This window comes from Diadema antillarum, unplaced genomic scaffold (genome assembly GCF_040938485.1).
Source record: "Diadema antillarum isolate AM-2024a unplaced genomic scaffold, OU_Dant_1.0 seq00000102_RagTag, whole genome shotgun sequence".
NCBI classification, from domain to species: domain Eukaryota; kingdom Metazoa; phylum Echinodermata; class Echinoidea; order Diadematoida; family Diadematidae; genus Diadema; species Diadema antillarum.
The window spans coordinates 259091-280068 of NW_027271189.1; the positions used below are offsets into that span (position 1 = coordinate 259091).

General features: G+C 37.0%; 1 protein-coding gene across 1 annotated transcript in view; it reads right to left on the bottom strand.

Annotated features, from left to right (window-relative positions):
- LOC139726852 (E3 ubiquitin-protein ligase TRIP12-like) overlaps positions 1–20529 on the bottom strand; it is a 74986-nt gene extending 54457 nt beyond the window's left edge. Inside the window, exon 1 of the mRNA XM_071637845.1 lies at positions 20506–20529. The gene's annotated coding sequence lies outside the window, so the exon portion shown is untranslated. The remainder of the gene's footprint in view (positions 1–20505) is intronic.
- Between the last annotated feature and the right edge of the window lie 449 nt (positions 20530–20978).

Sequence of the window (20978 nt, forward strand, 5' to 3'; positions counted from 1 at the left end):
AATATAATGACACGGTATCAGACAATAAAAGAGAATGAATTGAAGAATATCACAGCTAAGAGAAAAAGGATTATGGTAGCTTACACAGCATTATAAATGATGCAGTCACACACAATGTGTTCAACAAAGTGTGCAATGTGGTCTCGTAATGACATACCTGGTATGTATGAAAATCTGCAATGCCAGCTGTAATATAGCTAAGAATATTGGTGCTGTAGGAGCACACATACATGTGTTTATTTTCAACTGTATTCTCCTGTTTTTCCACAAAACTGCTGAATTACTGCAGATTAGTACTATTGCACTATGTTTATACTGCAAGTGCTATATTTTAACATTTGCACTGTATTAGTAATATGACAATGGCATCAAATTGAAGAGCTTCTCTTCTCTGCAGACTGACTATATGACTTTGAACACAATACAACACTGTATTAAAGTGGCCATGAGTTTCTGCTTAATCACACTGATCCAGCTTGTGAACATTATGGTAACAGGGTTTATATTTCAATGCATGTTTAGATACCATATGATTTTCAATGTTTTTGTTGTTTTTTTTATATCTGACACAAATTCACCCTTCTAATTCTAATTCCTGATTTCAATCTGTCCCAATTTCAAAGTGAGATAAGATAAGAACTCTTTTACAAAAATCACATTTCTTCCTATGGACTCATAAATTACATTTATATACCTTTAATGAGATAGCTAATAAAGATACACTGCATTATAGTGAATGTCGGACACTCTACAGGTTTTACAAGCTAAACAGAAGTTGATTTAATGAATTTACATAAAGACAACTAGAAATAAAGTTGAATGTTATTGAGCACCTTGCACACAATCATGTAGCTGACAAGCCTTTTTTTATTAGCCAGTTACAAAAAGAGTGCACATTATTTGCATGCAGGATTTTTTTTTCTTTTTTTTTTGAGCAGGGTCTTAAACATGAATTTCATGTATTTTCAATGAGGAACTAAAATTTGAATTAGTATTACAACAAGAAATTAATGTCCTTATATTTTCACTTTAGCTTTGTGTTGTGCAAAATGTGTGAAAATTTTCACCTCTACAGCACTGATAATATTACTATGACAAACCTTTTAACACTTGAATCATCCACTCCTGCCATCATGTGTGTGTGTATATATGTGTGTATGTGTGTGTGTATATATATGTGTGTATGTATGTGTGTGTGTGTGAAAGTCAATGAAATCTATTGATCCCTTCAGTGAGCTTGACACAGCAAAAATGCAGTAAAAGGTTCCAGTCACACTCACACTCTGATGAACTGATGGCTAATAATCACTATTCCAAAAAAATAAACACTGAAATCAAGTCTACTTTCAAGCTCCCCTACATGCAGATTAAAGGATTAAACAAAAGTGTCATTCACTTCCTACATGCTATCTGAAATTTATCAAAGTGAAACTACATGACTATGACTGTAGGGGAATGAAATGGACATCAAAGACTACTGTATCTCTGAATTTAAGCATTTAAACTCATGAAAGTCCAAGTGTACAGTGTACATCTTCCTTTTTTAAACCTACTAGTACTATTAATAAATTACATCTAATTTTAGATAGATGTTCAAGTGGCTTCTTTGCCACACGACATTAAGCCATAGGACTACATCATTTCCTTGTAGATCTCGGCCTTCTTTCTTGAAGCTGGCATGGCAATAATCAAACAAGAAATTGACCTAGATGCTTTCATGGCATGGGAAGAAATTACAGTTTTGATTTCCTAACTATAAAGTCACACATTTTCCCTCTGTGAAACCAATGAACCTGTACAGAAGTCTGTTCCATTGATCTAGACCTTTAATGGGACTGCCCTGGTTGAGGTAAGGATTCAGCTTGTAACGTTTTGCAAGATACTGTAAGGCAAAAAAAAAAAATTGTTGCATTGGAGTAACCCGCCCGACCCTAAAAATTCCGCCAACCCTATGTTTTTTTATTATTTTTTTGCCATCGATATCAAGTATCTTCTTGACTGCGATCGCGATCGCAAAAAACCCGGAAGTGGAAACGGCTCTGGGGATATCGGATGTACGAGGGAGAGATCTCGCTAGCGCCTCGCATAGCCTCGCTTGATCAGTAGGTCATCTGTTTCCAACACGGACGCGTACTCTATCAAGATTTATACAGTGTATACTTAGCATTCAGACTGCAATGTATTGTGCACAGTTTTGCCATAGGTTTCTTGTGTGGAGAACTTACAAATTGTACATGAATCTGTATATGTTGGACTGTAATAGAGATCGCCGTGTGCGATGAAAAGATCGTACATATGGGTCAATTTGCATCTATCTTATCTAAGTCAAAATAGTAAAATATGAAGTGAAAACATTCAGGATAGGGATTTCAACATCTTTAAATTCTGTGAAGGGGTATAATTCGAGTAATATCGGCCTCATAAATGATTTGTAGAATAGATGAACACAGCACATACGGTGCAGCAGTTGTAACTGTTTACTGAGCACGAGTTATACACGTAAAATGCAGGTAGCAAAAAAAAAAAAAAAAAAAAAAATCCGCCCGACCGACCCTATTTGAAAATCTCATGTTACGCCAATGCAACAATTTTTTTTTTTTTTGGCCTAAAACATGAAATATTCGTGGCATGAATTTTTCGCGAATTGGAGCCGACAGCCTTTTTCGTGGCATGAAATTTTCGCGAAGTGCCACTGGCGTTCAATGCATATAATGTAAACATGGACTTTCGCGTGCATTTTAATTTTGCGAATCTTGGCGCCCGCGAAATTTGCGAAATTAAAGTGCAAACAAAAATTCCTTGTTTTACAGTATTTAGAAACAACTAACACACACACTCATGAAATGTTAAAGAGCATACAAGTCTGAGGGGAATCAAAAGTTTATTTGATGAAAATCGGTTTTAAAATGACTGAGAAAACAAGGTAAAACAATGGGATCCTAATAAAAGTCGTGGCCTGTCAACTTTATTAGGATCGCTTTTTTGGATATCTCAGCCATTTCAAGGCCAATTTTCATCAAATAAACATTGAATCCCTCTTGAAATTACATGCTCTTTCATATTTCATATAGGAGGTTTCTCATTATCTCACCAAAAAATGTTATAAACCTCAATCCTCACCTCAACCAGTACTGTACAGTCCCTTTAATACAATGACACCCTCTTATCAGAGAGGGGTGCTTAAAATGGCCCAGTAGAATAAAATTAAAAGCTAAGCATAATAAAGGCCCCTGGTTAAATAAGATCAATGAACTGACAGAGTTGGCCTTTGCTATGGTAAAGCCATTTCTAAAGTCAAACATTACAATATTGATGACTTCTGCTTTGCATGTCTACTTTAATATCAATTTGGACACCAAGTATCTCTTATCAACCTTAAATGTTTGTGTATGATTTTGCTACATTCAATACCCAACTAACAGCAGTTGTGTCACATGTGCCAAAATGATCTCTGACCCATGATATTTGAAACAACAATATAACTTCAATCAGCAGTAATTATTCATATCTTTCAGGAACACTAATATAATTTGGTTAAATATTTTTGTCATTACAATGTACCTCAACCCCATCAGTACCTCAACCCCATCAGTACCTCAGGGTTTTCTTTAACCTTTCACATAGATGACCTTAAACACATCTAGCCCTACATTATCTCAACATTCCATGTGTACACAGTACATTTTACTGTGTTTTTATTTTCACAAATTTCACAAGTGGACCAAAATTAACAAAATTAAAACAACAAAAATTGCCTCCCATAATTCAAATGCAAGATAATATCACAGCAAGGTGAGAAATTGACTGCCCGTAATTCTTCTCTTGAAAATGTTTTTCCATTCCCTCAATGGGGTTCTCTCTTACAAAATTGTGTCATGAGTCCTAATTTGCAAAACAGTAACAGTAACCTATTTTATCCTCAAACATGAAATGGTGATACACTGAAAATCCTGATCAAATGATTGGCTGACCAGTCTTTCATTTGGCCTGATGGCCTAAAATTACTTTTCACATGGCATGAGCATACTAGTGACCGGTAGTAAATGCATTGTTTATGTGAGTCGTTCAGTTTGCTTGGGGGCTTCTGCTGCCCTGTGTCTCTTGCAAAAATGGCTGCAGTGCAATTAAAATCATGTCACTATTTTACAACAAAAAACAATGTCCATTACTTGGTCAGGTGTTCAGAAAATTATCCACCTTCATTAAGTCCCAAGCACAGTCAGCTTCACCTTGTGTGTTTCCAACTGTTCCAAAGTTACTATCAGGTGGATAATTAATTCCTAACACCCTGTGTAATGTGCATTATTTGTATAATAAAGCTAACATATAGTACTCAGCAGGACCTTCACATTCATTTTCCACCATTTGGAATTTGCTTTATAAATATCAAAGATCTACCAAGAAACTTGTCTGGCTGGTGCGATTTGCCTGGATATCAAGTTGTTTTGTAGTATTTTGAGATCAAAGAGTGTGAAATAATAAAAGTCGGTATACATATACCAACTTTTATTCCGGAAGCATCCTCCCCCATTCAGTAGCGAAGGTGTAAGATGCTGCTAGTACAATAATCGAATCGTGTCCTACAACGTAGCAGTAGTAATGAATCCCACACAGAACAAACTGCACGCAATTCACTTGCACAAGCAATGGAGACCGCTAAGGCCTGATATATTTTAATCGATGTTATTGAATGTAAAACACTCCGCAGCAACCATGATCGCGTAAGCTTTGAAGCTGTAGTACATCCAGTGAACCTTTTTGGTAAATATTTCACTTTCTTGCCTTTACCAAGTAGTAATCAAGTTATCATGGCATTCTTTTACACATTTCTTATGCAGAAGTGTACAGATTAGAGCAAAAACTGATAGTTCTGCAAGAACATGAGAACTACATTGTGGCTTTAACATTAAGATGCAAACCAAGTTTATCTTTATTACAGCATAATAATAAGCTTTGAAATATTAGAAATTGCTTGACTGGAAATTAACCTCAAAGGGAATCAATTAAAAGGACAACAGCATATCGCAGTGGCAGATAAATTCTATAGTTTATGAGTCAATTTGAACTTCCCTTGTTAAGACAAGTCATGACAGTTTGATGGCAGTAAGCTATCTACCATGGTAATGCATAGAGCACATAAAAGTATTCAATCCTCTTAGGGAGTGTAATTATGTACTACATGTATACAGCCAGAAGAGATGGTATTGGAGTTGAGTGCTGTGAGCCTTGTCTCAGTTCAACAGTATTTCCTGTAACACTAAATCTCCTTTGCAAAGCAAGGGAAGGCATCACATAGGGATACAGTACAATAGACTGTTCAAGAAGTGATCTCCTAGCCTAGATGTGTATACTGTATTGTACAACAGGTCTGAACACAGCCATGCAGTCATGCATTCATACTCTCAGGTATACAGTAAATACAATCCTGTTTGTCCCCCCCCCCCCCACGTCTAAACACAGCCATGCACCCATGTATTCATACTCCCAAGCACATAAATGTATGCAGTAAATACAATCCTGTTTGCACCACTACCCCCCCCCCCCCCAGGTCTGAACACAGCCACGCGTCCATGCATTCATACTCTCAGGTATAATGCAGTAAATAAAATCCTGTTTGTCCTACTATACTCCCCCACCCCCACCCCCAAGTCTGAACACAGCATACATTCATGTATTTATACTCTCAGGTATGCAGTAAATACAATTCAGCTCCTCCCACTTACCCCCCACCCCTACCCATCCCTTAGCCTTCCTAGCTAGCTTATTAAAGCCTAGTGTGAAGAAAGAGTGCAAGGAAGAAACGGAATACATGATGGGAAGTTCAGCGTAGATGAGGAAGCCTGCATTTAGGCAGGCCTGGCTAGCAAAGGGACACAGGGCATGAATCAGCCATTGTGGTGTGGAGGAAGGCACCTACAAGCATCCTATACAGCCAAGGTCTTGGCCAAAGTTCAACTTGCTGAGAATGCCTTTAAGCATGATATGAACTCAACCATTTGTAGCATCAGAACATGAACAGTTGCATCATAATCGTATGTCTTCAGAGCAACATATTATCTTAACAATGTCTTCAATTTGTCATGTTGTAAAGCATCAATCATGTCACTTTTAGTGCATAACAAAGGGGAATATGCAGAAAGATCATCATTCACATTTGTGCCATGTGTAATGACCATCAATACTGTGCATCTCCAAGCTTGAAGTTAAAGGACAAGTCCACCTTCACATAGTAGATTGAGTAAATGCAGCAATATAAGTAGAACATCAGAGACTCCAACCCCAAGCACCTTCTGATCTGGAGATTCTCCCGCCTGAAACCCCTAGCAAACGGGAGACTCCAACTAGATGTGCACGAAGCGCGAAGTTCCTTGTGGCCGGGGTCCAGCTCTAGATGTTATCTCGTGCTATCTAAGGCTTGTTTTTTCAACATATAATGACAATAAGTAAGAAATCATTTCAAGCGGGAGAACGGGAGATTTTGCAAAAATGGGCTTTCGGCGGGAGATCTCCTGTCGAAAGCAGGAGAGTTGGAGTCTCTGGAACATATCAGTGAGAGTTTGAGGGAAATCGGACAATCCGTTCAAAAATTATGAATTTTTGAAGTTTCTGTGCAGTCACTGCTGGATGAGAAGACCCCTTCAGTGTATGATGTCATATGCGCAGAACAATATAAGGAAAACATAAAGAGAATTCAACAAAAGTTCATATTTTGAAAAAACTACACATTCCCTTGACTCATTACTGATGTATGTTATGGGTAATATTATTCCCCCTGCATTTAGAAAGAAGCAAGTCAAGAGCTCTCTTACTATGTGAGAAAAGTGAAAATATGTTGAATTTTTGTTATGTTTTCTATATTCCGTTCTACGCATACGACAGCACAATCTGTAGAAGTCTTCTCATTCAACAGTGGCAGCACAGAAACTTCAAAAATTCATAACTTTTGAATGGACTGTCCAATTTTCCTCGAACTTTCACTGATGTGTTCTACTAATATTGCTGCATTCACTCAATCCACACGATGCATATGATGGTGGACTTGTCCTTTAATGAGCTCTGAGAAAAATTACAAATTAACATGTATGAATATACACTTTAAATTTATGTCCAAGGCGCTTGACAATCAGCAATTGCATGTACATTATGTAGCCAGGAAATACCCGTTGGTACTGTAAAGGATTTAAAGATCACTACAAGGAAAGGATGAAGGAAAGTTGATATTTCTGAATGATCAAATTAGTGTGGAACAGCTTCTCAAAAAGCCACATAAATTAATATAAGATTCACATAACATCACAAATAAAAGCAACTTTTTAATCTTTCATGCCCAAATTTCCATTTTTCACCGTTTACTCCACTGAATCACATCAAATTATCTCACAATCATCAAAATTTGTCCTTGACCTTTAATCTTTACTGTCTCTGCCACAAATCTGATCAGTCTCATGCAATGTCATTCTGCAACCATCACCTCCTTTAATACTTGACAGTTATATTTACAGTTTTGATATGTCAGGTAAAAATGAAGAAAACTAAACATGTCCTCTGACCCTAACCTTGACAGGATATACCAACAACTTTATTTCTTGACTAGCTAGATCATACCTTCCCTTTGTAAAAGTGTGTGATGTATACATATAAAATCACAAACACCATTCTCACTCACAAATATGTGCAGTCCTAGTCAGATCACGTTCAAAGGGGACATCTTACACACTTAGGTTTAATAGGGGAACAAGCCCCACACACAAATATAATCATGTTTATTCAGTGAATGCAGAATATTTGTAAAACACGTCAATGAATTTGAGGAACAAGGCAAGTGCCATAATGTGTCTCGCCCATTTGCGTACAAGAAATTGTACGCGAATGGGATATAATGGATAAAAAAAGAGATATAACAGATAAAAAGAGATATAAAAGGGGAAAAATTTATGGCAAAAAAAAAATAAAAACTTAACATTATGCCCTTAAAGTTCGTTGACCCCTGCCTGTGACCTTTGACCTTGTGGTGACCATCCACTCCCCAAGGGACATCTACCATCCAAGTTTGGTCACAAACTGACCTATGGATCAAAAGTTATGACCCATAATCGAAACGCGCCATAAAAACTTAACATTGGGCTCTAAAAGTTCGTTGACCCCTGCTTGTGACCTTTGACCTTGTGGTGATCATCCACTCCCCAAGGGACATCTATCATCCAAGTTTGGTCACAAACGGACCTATGGATCAAAAGTTATGACCCATAATAGAAACGCGCCATAAAAACTTAACACTGGGCTCTAAAAGTTCGTTGACCCATGCTTGTGACCACTGACCTTGTGGTGACCATCCACTCCCCAAAGGACATCTACCATTCAAGTTTAGTCACGAATGGAGTTATGGATCAAAAGTTATGACCCATAATAGAAACGCGCCATAAAAACTTAACATTGGGCTCTAAAAGTTCGTTGACCCCTGCTTGTGACCTTTGACCTTGAGGTGATCATCCACTCCCCAAGGGACATCTACCATACAAGTTTAGTCACAAATGGAGTTATGGATCAAAAGTTATGACCCATAATAGAAACGCGCCATAAAAATTAAAGGACAAGTTCACCTTCATAAACATAAGGATTGAGAGAATGTAGCAATATTAGTAGAACACATCATTGAAAGTTTGAGGGAAATCGGACAATCCGTTCAAAAGTTATGAATTTTTGAAGTTTTTGTGCAGTAACCGCTGGATGAGAAGACTACTGCAGTGTGTGAATAACTTATATGTCACATGCGTACAACAATATAAGGAAAATATAAAGAGAATTTCACAAAATTTCATCTTTTGAAAAAAGTACGCATTCCCCCGACTCGTTGCCGACAAATGTTATGGGTAATATCATTCCCCCTGCCTTTAGAAAGAGGCAAGTCAAGTGCTCTTTTATTATGCGAAAAAAGTGAAAATATGTTGAATTTTCTTTACATTTTCTTTATACTGTTGTACGCATATGACTCACAAGCTGTAGTAGTCTCCTCATCCAGCGGTTCCAACACAAAAATTTTAAAAATTCATAACTTTTGCATCGATTGTCCAATTTTCCTCAAACTTTCACTGATGTGTTCTACTAATATTGTTGCATTCTCTCAATCCTTATGTTTATGAAGGTGAACTTGTCCTTTAACATTGGGCTCTAAAAGTTCATTGACCCCTGTCTGTGAGCTTTGACCTTGAGGTGACCTTCATTTATGGTAAATTGTGAAACTTTGTATGACCCCTCTTCCCTCGAAGTTTGATTGCAATTGAAGTCCAGAGTAAAGAGTTATTGAAGTTTTTGTAGCGTTACGGACAGACGACGGACGGACGGACGACGGACGTACAGACGCCGCAGGCGATCCCTTCGTCTCCCCTCACCTCCGGTGGGCTCGACAAAAACTGGACAATCTGTTCAAAAGTTACTAATTTTTAAAGTTTGATAAAATCCATCAAACCATCATGACTAGATGGGAAGATTACAACAGTTTGCTATGTCAAAACATCATTATTCTATAAATAAAATTACACACAAAAGAAAAGCACACATTACCAGTTTTCTGGCATAATGGAAGAGCACTTGACATAAAACTCCTTTATATCACAGGAAGAATACCACTCCCTTAACATAATAAATATCTGTCACAAGTCAAGGGCATGTTCACATTTTCTTTAAACATACTTGTCTTATCAAGAAATCACATGTCGTTACCTTCCCATGCAGCAATGACAATACATGGACTGAATCCAAATTTTAAAACTGCCAAACCTTTGAATGGCTTGTCCTAATCTACTGATGCTTTCCTATTACTATCACCATCTGCAGCTACAGTAAGGCCATGTGTTTGATCTCTATTATTATAAAAACCAAGTGAAAAGGACAGAACTAGCCAGCATATATTTGAACCAGCATCACCTACTGCTTACCAAATTCCTTTCACCCACTGATGTAGTCTATAGGATCTACAACCTTGTATCATGCTACATTCATTGACTCCTGTAGGATCTATCATGCTACATTCATTGACTCCTGAATCCATGAACGTGTTTGGCATACATGTACCGGTAAATTCCCCATTTTACTTTTAATGCAGTGTTTGGATAAATGCCTCATTTTATTTCTAATGCAGTGTTTTGGATAAATTCCCCAATTTATTTCTAACGCAGTGTTTTGGGTAAATTCCCCTTTTATTCTTAATGCAGTGTTTTTCTGGAACACTTCCAAATACCATAGCTGGAGGAAATCAGGCTACACATGGTAGAATGAAGTGTCTATGGCAGAGTGAAGACACTCCAACACAAAACTCATTGAAACGCCAGAATTCAACTAATGCTGACAAAGAACGAGTCATCTTGGGCTATGCAATGAGGTGTAGGCAGTGTAAAGACAAACAAGGTGCAGTGTTGGAACAACCAATGAACAATCCAAACAGAAGAGTCTTCTTCATAATAGCTGAAGTCATGTAAATAAAGAGTCATAATTTTGCATGCACGCATAATCTTCCAACTAAAAATGAAATCTTCATTCCTTACAATATCAGGCTTTTCAATTAAGTCTAAAATGTAATGATCAGTCTAGATTCACAATTATACATTATTTCTGGGGGTGTTTGGGTTTTGTTTTGTTTTGTTTTTTCTAAATTAAATCATTCATTCTTGGTATGAAACACTGCATCACATGTGTTGGTAAGAGTCCCAAATTGATAAAGTTGTGTCAATGACAAAATACTACAGCACATTCTACTCAAGATTACACCAGTGAAAAGATAATTGGAATGTGGCTCATTAAACTTACCTGTTCAATTTCAAAATCATCCTTCAGAAGGAACAGCATGGAGCAGTAGAATTCAGAAATTACTTACACTGTACATAAATGGGGTTCACTGCATAGGCTGCTCTAAGATTTTCCATGTGTCAGAGACACATGTTACAGCTGTACATGTATCTATAGTGCATGTGGTGATTGGCACAAGCATGATTGTTTAAGACTGCACTGGAACAAGTTAAGTAAATTGCTTGATATGATAACACAAATACCCTGGCCAATCCTATGTGTTTATTCCCAGAGTACAACTACATAATTTCATTATTCAAATATCAAAATGGCAAGTCATCTAATCCTCACATAGAAGTTCATGAGGGCACATGACTAACCCTTTTGCTGCATATATGAATACCAAATGATGGGCCCCATATCAGTTCTTGGTCAGCATTTTAATCTGACATGCCTTTTGTTTTAGGCTTCCTATTAAGACATGAGTTCGGCTGTCATCTTCATTGACCCTGCACTGGACTCCTTACTGCATGCTTTTAAAACATTCTTGCACTGAAAGATCATGAAAAAAATTGGCCAAAATCTTGCTTTGTGCATTTTTTTCCAGTATCCTTTGCTGGTGTAAGCACAACGTACTGTTTGTATAAGCCTTATACTGCTTTGCACCTCATGTCATGGTATGAAACCAGCTGCAGCTGAAGTCTCTCGCCTTTGATGTGAGATCTGACACTTGACCTTAATCAGTTCTGTCCTCCTGCTGACAAGGTTCAAAGGCTAGGCTGATACCAGTCAATCCCACCAAACACACATCATTCCTACAGGAATGTCCTTTATCTTGCACCTAAAGTATAGCCCCGTGGGTCTAGCTTTGATACAAATACACACATACAGTACATTTTGAAGACTCTATCATGGAAACACGTAATTGATGCACTGTAATTATACAGAATTACATGTTGATGGCAACTAAAAATTTTACAATTTTAGTAAAATCCCTGGCAAAGCTTCATCTTAAAACTGACACAAAACCTATAAGTGCTTTCCTCACATCTCTACATACTCAATACTGATCTTTTCTTTGGCATAAACTGCATCTGTTACGAACTCTGCTTGCACAGAAAGATATGTAATGTGCCATATATGTACCATTCTTTCTTGATTTCTGTGACAGATTTATGTTCCTTATCTTGCCTGTTACTTGTATAACATGTTATCATTGAGTAGAAGTACTTTATGGGAAATATTTTATCTTTCCAAGAATATGTGAAAATTTCTGAAACAAAACAAGGAGGTAGATTGAACTAGTGCTTGACATGTGATACGTGATGGTACAGGCTAAAAGCCTTGAAGAGAATTTATAAGAAAAGCTTGAAATTGTGAGGTGACTACTTTGCATTATTATCAAGATATTTCTCCCACTAGCAAAAATGAGTGCATGGACAAGAACACCATACTCTAAACAGACAAATGGCCATTCATTAAGGTGTCAGACATTGAGTATTGCATTGTAGCTGTCAAGGACAAGTGGCCAAAAGTAGATTTTTAGTTCCTTGGACAACATGCCAAGTACAATCCTTTGCAAGTGAAGCAGTCACTAATAACACGACTGTCCACCACATGCTGATACTTTGGAATGATTTCTACACTTGAACTCCAATGTGACTGCATGCTTGACTATCAGATATCTTATATTTGCTAAAAATCTTTGAAGATTCTGTGTTGACCAAGTAGAGTGATATCATGCAACATGTCTATTATTTTCTATGTTCTTGCTACATTTCTCACAAGACAATCTTTGATCTTTTTCCCCTTTCTTTTCCTTTTTTTATAAACAACAGACTATGGGATGAAGTACAGTAGTTGTAGGGCCTACACATGATACACTGGTATCCCTGAGAAAATTACAAATATATCCTCAAATTTCCTGATGAACTATAGTAATGCATGTGGACCATATGTACAGAAAAGCATGGTCTGTACACTGCCATGCATACACACACTAACAGTATAACACACAAATATGCAAATCTGATACTAAAAAGTAAAACTTCAACCATCCTTTAGCATGCAAGGGCTCCTTTAAAGTACATAACAAATGTTTATACTAACGGCATTTAGCATGATGTGCATTACTGATCATTCAGGAAACCAGTGAGTGCATTATGCTGTACAAATTGCACTTCTAGGCATCTACATGTACATCCACTGTCATTCTGCGACTTTATAGCCCTACCAAGAAAAAGGACAGTCACGCTACATTATGCATGAGATACCTCTGCATAACATTCACAATGCACATATTGTACAGGAAAGCAAGCACAACTGAGTCTTTTCTACATATTCTCATGTAATGCATGAAAGAAACTGTAAAACATAGTACCTGTAATATCTCCAGTCATTAACTAAGTACAGTATACCATTTAATGGTAATCTGCTTAATGAACAGGTGAGAGAAATAATTATAATGCACAATAACTGCTAATCAAAATTTGATATCCTCATAAGTCAGAGGGTAAAATTTATACACAAGCTCTATCATGAAAAGTAAAGACACAAAATGTGACTGTAAGGTCATATATTTTCAGTACTGAGTCATAAAAGATGCTGAAAATATGTTGATTGCACTTTCACATTTTATTTGTGCAATCTACAGCACTACTAATAAGTAGACTTCACCCTAAATATCATGGATGATTCTAGGCCTGGATAATTTGTTATTTGTCATCATCGGGCTACTATAATAGCGATTTTCTCCCAAATTGCACTACATTGTACATTAATTCAGCAGATAACTTCATGAGAAATACAGTACTATCTTTAAGACTCACTGTGTGACTAGGCAGGTCTTTGACAGATCTGTCGAGCATTATATGCACGTACGCTTTCTGGTAAAAAGGTTGTCAGTTCCATTTACATAAGGAATGCTTTGCAGAAATAAAAAAAGATACTCTGCAGCAAGATGCTTTCATGGCATGGAATTTTTGCAAATTGCCACTGGCATTAAACACATACAATTACTGTATACGCCATTTAGCGAGTCTAAATTTTCGTGAATTGGGACTTCTCGATGATTTCGGGAGTGGTTAAATTAGGGATCGTGGAGTCCTGTAGTGAACGGAGAAATGTATGCATACGTCACATTCAAATCGGGATCAGAGTCGATATTTTCGCATGTCTTTAATTTCGCGAATAGCACTTGACTCGCGAAATTCGCAAAATTAAAACCTCGTGAAATATTCCACGTATACAGTACAGTGTAGACAAGAACTTTTGCGTGCATCTTAATTTCACAAATCTTGGCACTTGCAAAATGTGGGAAGATGCAAATACACACGAACATTTCTGGTTTTACGTTAATCAGTCTAGCTAGAAAGGTCATTATAAGATCTTTGCCTTTTATACCCTCATCTATGATTTCATGGGTCCTTTAGAGGGAAATTCCGCATCAGTTAGAAGTTAGTCTAAAAAAAATAATAAAATTTTACATGCACAACAATGAAAATGTGATCAAAATCTGATAAAAATTGGAGAAGGAATAAAATTGCAAAGTTTTGTCAAACGGCTGAAATACAATTTGTACATGTAGCATATATGAAAATGAGATGATCATAATATCCCCTCACAATCTTCCACTGATTGTGTAAAAAACAACAACAACAATTCGATGCAATAAAAGTGTAAAATACATGTTTGTTGTTATTCTTAGCAAAATATATTCAAAATAATGATCAGACAGATACATTATGATTGAAGACAAGGTCTTAATCGTATTTGATCAACAACAAAAAAACAACACAGGAAATTTCAAGAATTTGTGCACTATACAAACTATACAGTGGGAAGTTGTGAGGTAATGACATCATTAAAGGACGAGTTCACCTTCATAGACATGTGGGTTGAGTGAATGCAGCAATATTAGTAGAACACATCAGGGAGAGTTTGAGGAAAATCGGACAATCTGTTCAAAAGTTATGAATTTTTGAAGTTTCTGCTCATTCACGGCTGGATGAGAAGACTACTATAGCTTGTGATGTCACATGTGTACAACGAAAAAGAAAGTATAAAGAAAACTCAACATATTTTCACTTTTCTCGCATAACAAAAGAACACTCGACTTCTGTCTTTCAGAAGGCAAGGGGAATAATATTACCCTTTAACGTCAGTAACAAGTCGAAGAAATGTGCACTTTATTCAAAAAGTGGAGTTTCTAAAATTCTCTTTTCATTTTCCTTATATCGTTCTACGCATGTGACATCATACACTGTAGTAGTCTTGTCATCCAGCAGTGATTGCGAAGATACTTTAAAAATTCATAACTTTTGAATGGATTGTCGGATTTTTCTCAAACTTTCAGTGATGTGTTCTACTGATATTGTTGCATTCACTTACTCCACATGTATATGAAGGTGGACTTGTCCTTTAATACTCAATTGCATATTCATATTAATTATTCAAGAAGTGTTTTGTGAAAATTAGCAAATATTCGCAATTTCATAACTTCCTTCATTTTTATCCTATTTTGATGAAATTTTCACTTTTGTATTCCTAAACTTTTAATCTTCCTTAGTACACTACAGTAGATGTTAACTGGTCTGGAATTCCCCTTGAACAAGTTGAAATTCAAACAGAGCACAATATCAAGTGCCAATACTTCACTACATTGTATGTACATGCGCATGAGTGTGTGTGCATGTCTGTGTGTGTGTGTGTGTGTGTGTGAAAGACTTGAGTGTATATCACATGTGTCCATGCACATGTCAATGTGTGACACAGATAAGCTGTACTTGAAGTATTGAACATCACAGTCTCATTTAGCACACAACCTGTTCAGAAGATGTATTAGTTTGATGTGTCTCCACACTTGTATGTTTGATTATAAATGCAATTGTATCACTGAATTACCTGCAAAGTTTGTATAATCTCTCACACACATTATGATTCGGATAGTACAGCACCTCTTGGTACAAACTTGCAGGTAGGTAATAGTAACAGCTTTTATAATAGATACCTTAGGGTTAAATGTACTTGTGCTTCAGGCCTCCTATGAAGAAACCCACACGAGCTTGACAAAAGAAATAAAGGAAATTCAAGAGTATGACTAATAACATGAGATACCCAAACTGCAGCATGGATTGACTGTTCTCCAGGAGGACTAAGTTCCCTGTTAACCCATTGAGGATGAGTCCTGAGTATACTCGGGCAAGTGTCTATGGTAAATGCATGTTGTAGCAAAATCAGCTCATCCTCAAGGGGTTAACAGATCTGTCAACAGTGTACTCAGTTTGATTCCAGTGACCCAACTGGTAATGCTATGTTGCAAAGGCTTTTACATAACATCATGAGGAGAAAGGGCACGACATACGAAAGACTAACATGTAGTTTATCAATTATCATTATGATATTGTACCCTATGATCATAAAGCCAGCATGCCTGTTATCTATGACAATAAATAGCACACAAGCAGGACTTAGCAAATATCATTGCCCCATCATAGTGAATAATTCTGGTAAAGATTAATTAGAACAAAATTATGTTACCTTGCTCCTTAAAATCACCGACTGTCTGATGAAAAAGATCAATGTGAGTTAATTGAGTGTGAAAAATGGACCATAAATGATGAAATAATGATGATGATTTTCACGTTATTACTTAGGACCAAATTGTAAATGTCATTTTAAACAGTATACTGATATACAGCGCACTGTTGTCAATCCCACACCATTCACTGTGGTATGCAATGACGTTAACCAGTATGCAACATCACATGAAACCATAAACTGTATAATTGGTACTTTGCATGCATGAAGAACCCAAGGGCACATGCAGGGACAAGGATGCACAGCACAGGAAATATTACATGCCAACTGTATATTATTACTTTTCTCTGAAATACATCTGCAAATGGGGGGGGGGGGTACAGAGTGGGTCACAGGTCGAATTTTCAAAGGTAAGGCATACTCAGGCCCTTCCAATGAGTTTAAATTGTGTTCAGGCCCTGCATAGCTAGGGATAGCCTCTCATGCCTTTGTAGACTCAGATATTGTGAAGAGCAATGCATAACAGGTCAGCTACTGGAGTGTAACAGTTTGAGTGTAGAAGGGGCTTTGTCCAAGCCCCATCCTGTCCATTCCATTGTCAAACAACCAAAGCAGGGATGGGTACTCTTGATATAGCTGTAGGTCAGCACTTCAGTGTGGGTGATAGCCAGAGTAATGTGTTTCTGGTATAGTTTGTTGAGATTTGGATTGAGCACATTGGGTCTGCATGACATGATGTCTGAATCATAAAAACTTGTTTTAACTTCAATACTGAGTATATCATTTACATCAGAATAAAAAGACTAAACATGAACAACTCTGGTCTTTGACAAATCTACATGATTCACTCTGGCTATTGAAAACAGATAATACTACAACTAGAATAAAATAATGGTATTAAAGGTCTCCAAAAAATTACAAATTGTGGTGTAATTTCCTTTTAAACAAACATTTTGATGCATGGATCACCTGATATTCAGGACTATTGCTTGTCCCTTTACGGCTGTGAGCAGTAGACTTTTACAATCTACTACTCACAGTAAGCAGCATGACATAAATAATCATCAAACTGACTTGATATGGAAATGAGTCTCAGGAATATCAATTTGGTAGCTGTAAATATCAGAAATATATCAAAAAGTTTTTGTTTTAAAATTGTCACTAGTAATGTTGTAAAAAGTATCCGAAGTAGTTTTACTTCTACTGCATATTAAAAGCAGGAAATGTTAACACACACAAATTCTGTGAAAAAAAAAATGTTCTACCTAAAGATGGTTATTCAGTATTTTGAATAAATATGCTAATCACTCAGCGAAAAGCCAACTCCTTGAACATAAATAGTAAGGTTACCCAGGAGTCCCTAGAATGCCAAATATCATGGTTACTGCAGTACATGATTTTGACACTCTTTGTGTATAATAAAAGAACAAAATACTTATTGTCTCAGGCCTCTTTGAAATTTACTTTCCCTTCTCTTTGCTGATGTGTCAGCAGAAAATCTGCCTCTTGAAAGTATAATGTGCAATAAGCAACACTCAGTGTACAATCTCTCTATACAATACTGGGACCAGAGTCTCAAAAGCAAGTCAGATGATCGAGACGGATTTTTGACAGTCCTTATTGGACTCTACTTCACAACTTACTGAAATTATGCTTTTCAATTTAATTCTGGTCTCACCTCTTATAAGGATCACTCAAATGTTATCACTTCAGTTAAGCCAACTTTTATCCAAACAAATATTTTAATCAGGTTGTGAAAAGAGGATGACTTAAAAAAACAAATTATTCACCTTAGGGGAAACTTGCAAATTCATCCACTTATCCTGTCCTAGCTGCCAGCTGTAAATAGACTACGGCTGGTAAATGTCTACAAATTTTACTATAGAAACAAAGGACATCAAATGACTATTGGGCACATTTTGCTATCCAGTTACCAAATTTATTGAGTCATTTTTCCAATTATTAATGTACATAAACCTTCCTCACTTCCATGTGCAGTTTGTTGCCCTTCTCACAAAGTTGCCATTTACAAGGGGGCTATATAGAGTACAGCATGCTTAAAAGGACTGTACAGTACTAGTTGAGGTGAGGATTCAGGTTTATTTTAAATAAAAACATTTTTTTTGGTGAGAAATAATGAGAAATCTCTTATAAAATATGAAAGAGCACGTAATTTCAAGAAGGATTCAACATTTATTTGGTGACGATTGGTCTTGAAATGGCTGAGATATCAAAAAATGTGATCGTAATAGAATTGACAGCCACAACTTTATAAGGATCTCATTTTACCTTGCTTTTAGATATCTCAGTCATATCAAAACCGATTTTTATCAAATAAACTTTTGATTCCCCTTAGTAAGTATGCTCTTTAGCATTTTCAGAGTGGCTCCTAAATATCTTCACAAGACGTTACAAGCTCAATCCTCACCTCAACCAGTACTGTACAGTCCCTTTAACCATTTGTTAGATGGCTAGCAAAATAGAATTCAATATTCAATAATTGGCCTCACCAAACTACTCAAGGTAGCATTCGTCATTCAGCACTAGATGGCGCTCTCGCACATGTACATCGTTTTCTACACACGCAGTGCTCAACTTCTGAGCCCATTCGTGACGATCGCTAGCTGTAATAGCAGTTATGACAAGGGTGCATTGATATCATTCTTTTCAAAAGCAATGTGGCCGTATGTCAAACAACATGTTCGAATCACAAACCTGATCTACTTTTGCCTTCCTGTATGTGGGTTTGCGTCTACTACCTACCGCTAGTAGCCTGAAGAGGATGATCTGTTCAGCAAGCTAGGTCAAAATTTTGCATTATTTGTCGTGACCTTTGGTGTATTTTGTACTTAATCCACATTGCACAAAATATGGCAGTATCGAAACTTCACTTTTTTCAAAATTGAAATGTTTTCTGATTTTTTGAAAGGAAGATTTATTGACCGCATGTTAGCACATGTGGTAAGAACGGTAGACTCTACACGAAGTGGACCTTGCAATGCCTGTTTCAGTGAAATTGGCTGTCCGATCGGAGCCCGTGAAGAGCTTCGCGGTTGCCGCCGCAGGAGTCGCTATGGGTGTTTTGTGATTTACGACTGCCCGCGGACGCCGCGCACTGGCTCAGCGCTAGCGAGCTCTCTACTTACGATGATGGGCGAATCGAAGCCGCCACTACAATGGGAGAATCGTGAACGCAAAAAGTTATTAAAATGCGGATTTTTTCAAGAAAATGAAAAAAATCGACTGATTTAAACACTGTTCATGTCTACATTATTATGTATCAATCTACGGATAATTGATCTCATTTCATGGCTTGGTGTATATCTGAATTTCATATGATAAACGCTACTCCAGGATACCAACTTCTATGTTTCAGGCAACAGCGTATCGAATCTATTTCTAATTCGATTGGTAATGGTAAATTACAATGCTTTGAATTAGAGAGGTCTAGAATTCTACTGTTGTACTAGTCTCTCAAACTAGGGCCCACCCAGGCCCGGCCTGGCCCAGGGGTCTAGAACTTGTAGAATCTAGAAGAATCTAGTTCTAAAGTTAGACACAGAGATCAGATCCAGAGTAGACTATTAATGTTAGAGTCGAGTTGTCTCTAACGTTAGAGATAGATTCTAATTTAAATTTATATGGTGATTGGTAACACTAGTTACTGAGTTAGAATTCTTCTTGTGTTTGACATCACTTTGCAAAATGAAAACTCACACAGCTCACAGTATCATCACTCAGCTTGTGACTTAGGCCTCGAATACAATGGATGACTTCTATCGTTCGGTCAATCCTCGATTTTTTCTTTCCGTATGCGCCAAATACGTGCAGGCAAAAGGGAAAGAACACTGCCCTATGCCTGTGGAACGAAAGGTTGGTACGTAGTTCCCTTATGCCACAGGCAGGCGAGATTCCCGGTGTTCTCTCGACGACACACAGCAGTATTTGGCATCTACGCAGGCAGCACACGGCCCTAGCCCTATGACCTCTGCACTGCGCTGCATACGAGCATCCGGCAAATACTTATGATTACAACATGCTCAAACAAAGAAATAACGCTCATAAAAGTCATCCGCAATGCATATAACATTATTTGCTTTTTACCTCAGTAATTAATCAACTATTATGACTTAAAACATCAATTCGAAGGGGTAAAATGTAAAATATCACAGACAAGTCACTCACCTCAGTACGTCTATTTGGCTAGACGATTTTTTCGACAAATGATATGCTGCCCTCTGGAGGCTGTAACTATCGCATTACTACTGTGATGTTCGGAACTTGCCTCAGTCGCAAAACAAAAGAGAATATTTGATGTTCTACCCCCACCCCCGTATACATGCATACATTATGAATACTGTACAAAAGTACATGCATGTACATACGACACTTTTTTTGTATGATAGAGCTATTTTGTTTTATTTCCATTTCATTCACTTATATACATTCCACATGAACGTCTCAACTTTCAAAACATACAAAACATAGCAACATCTCAAGTCAAAGAATACAATAGACAAACTCACTGTGAATGAATCTATTTTACAAAAAAAAAAAAGATATTGCATAGATTGAGAAAAAAAAAATTCATTGGAAATTTCTATCAAAATATTGGCAAAAAATAATTAACTTAAACTAATATCACAATAGAACGTATC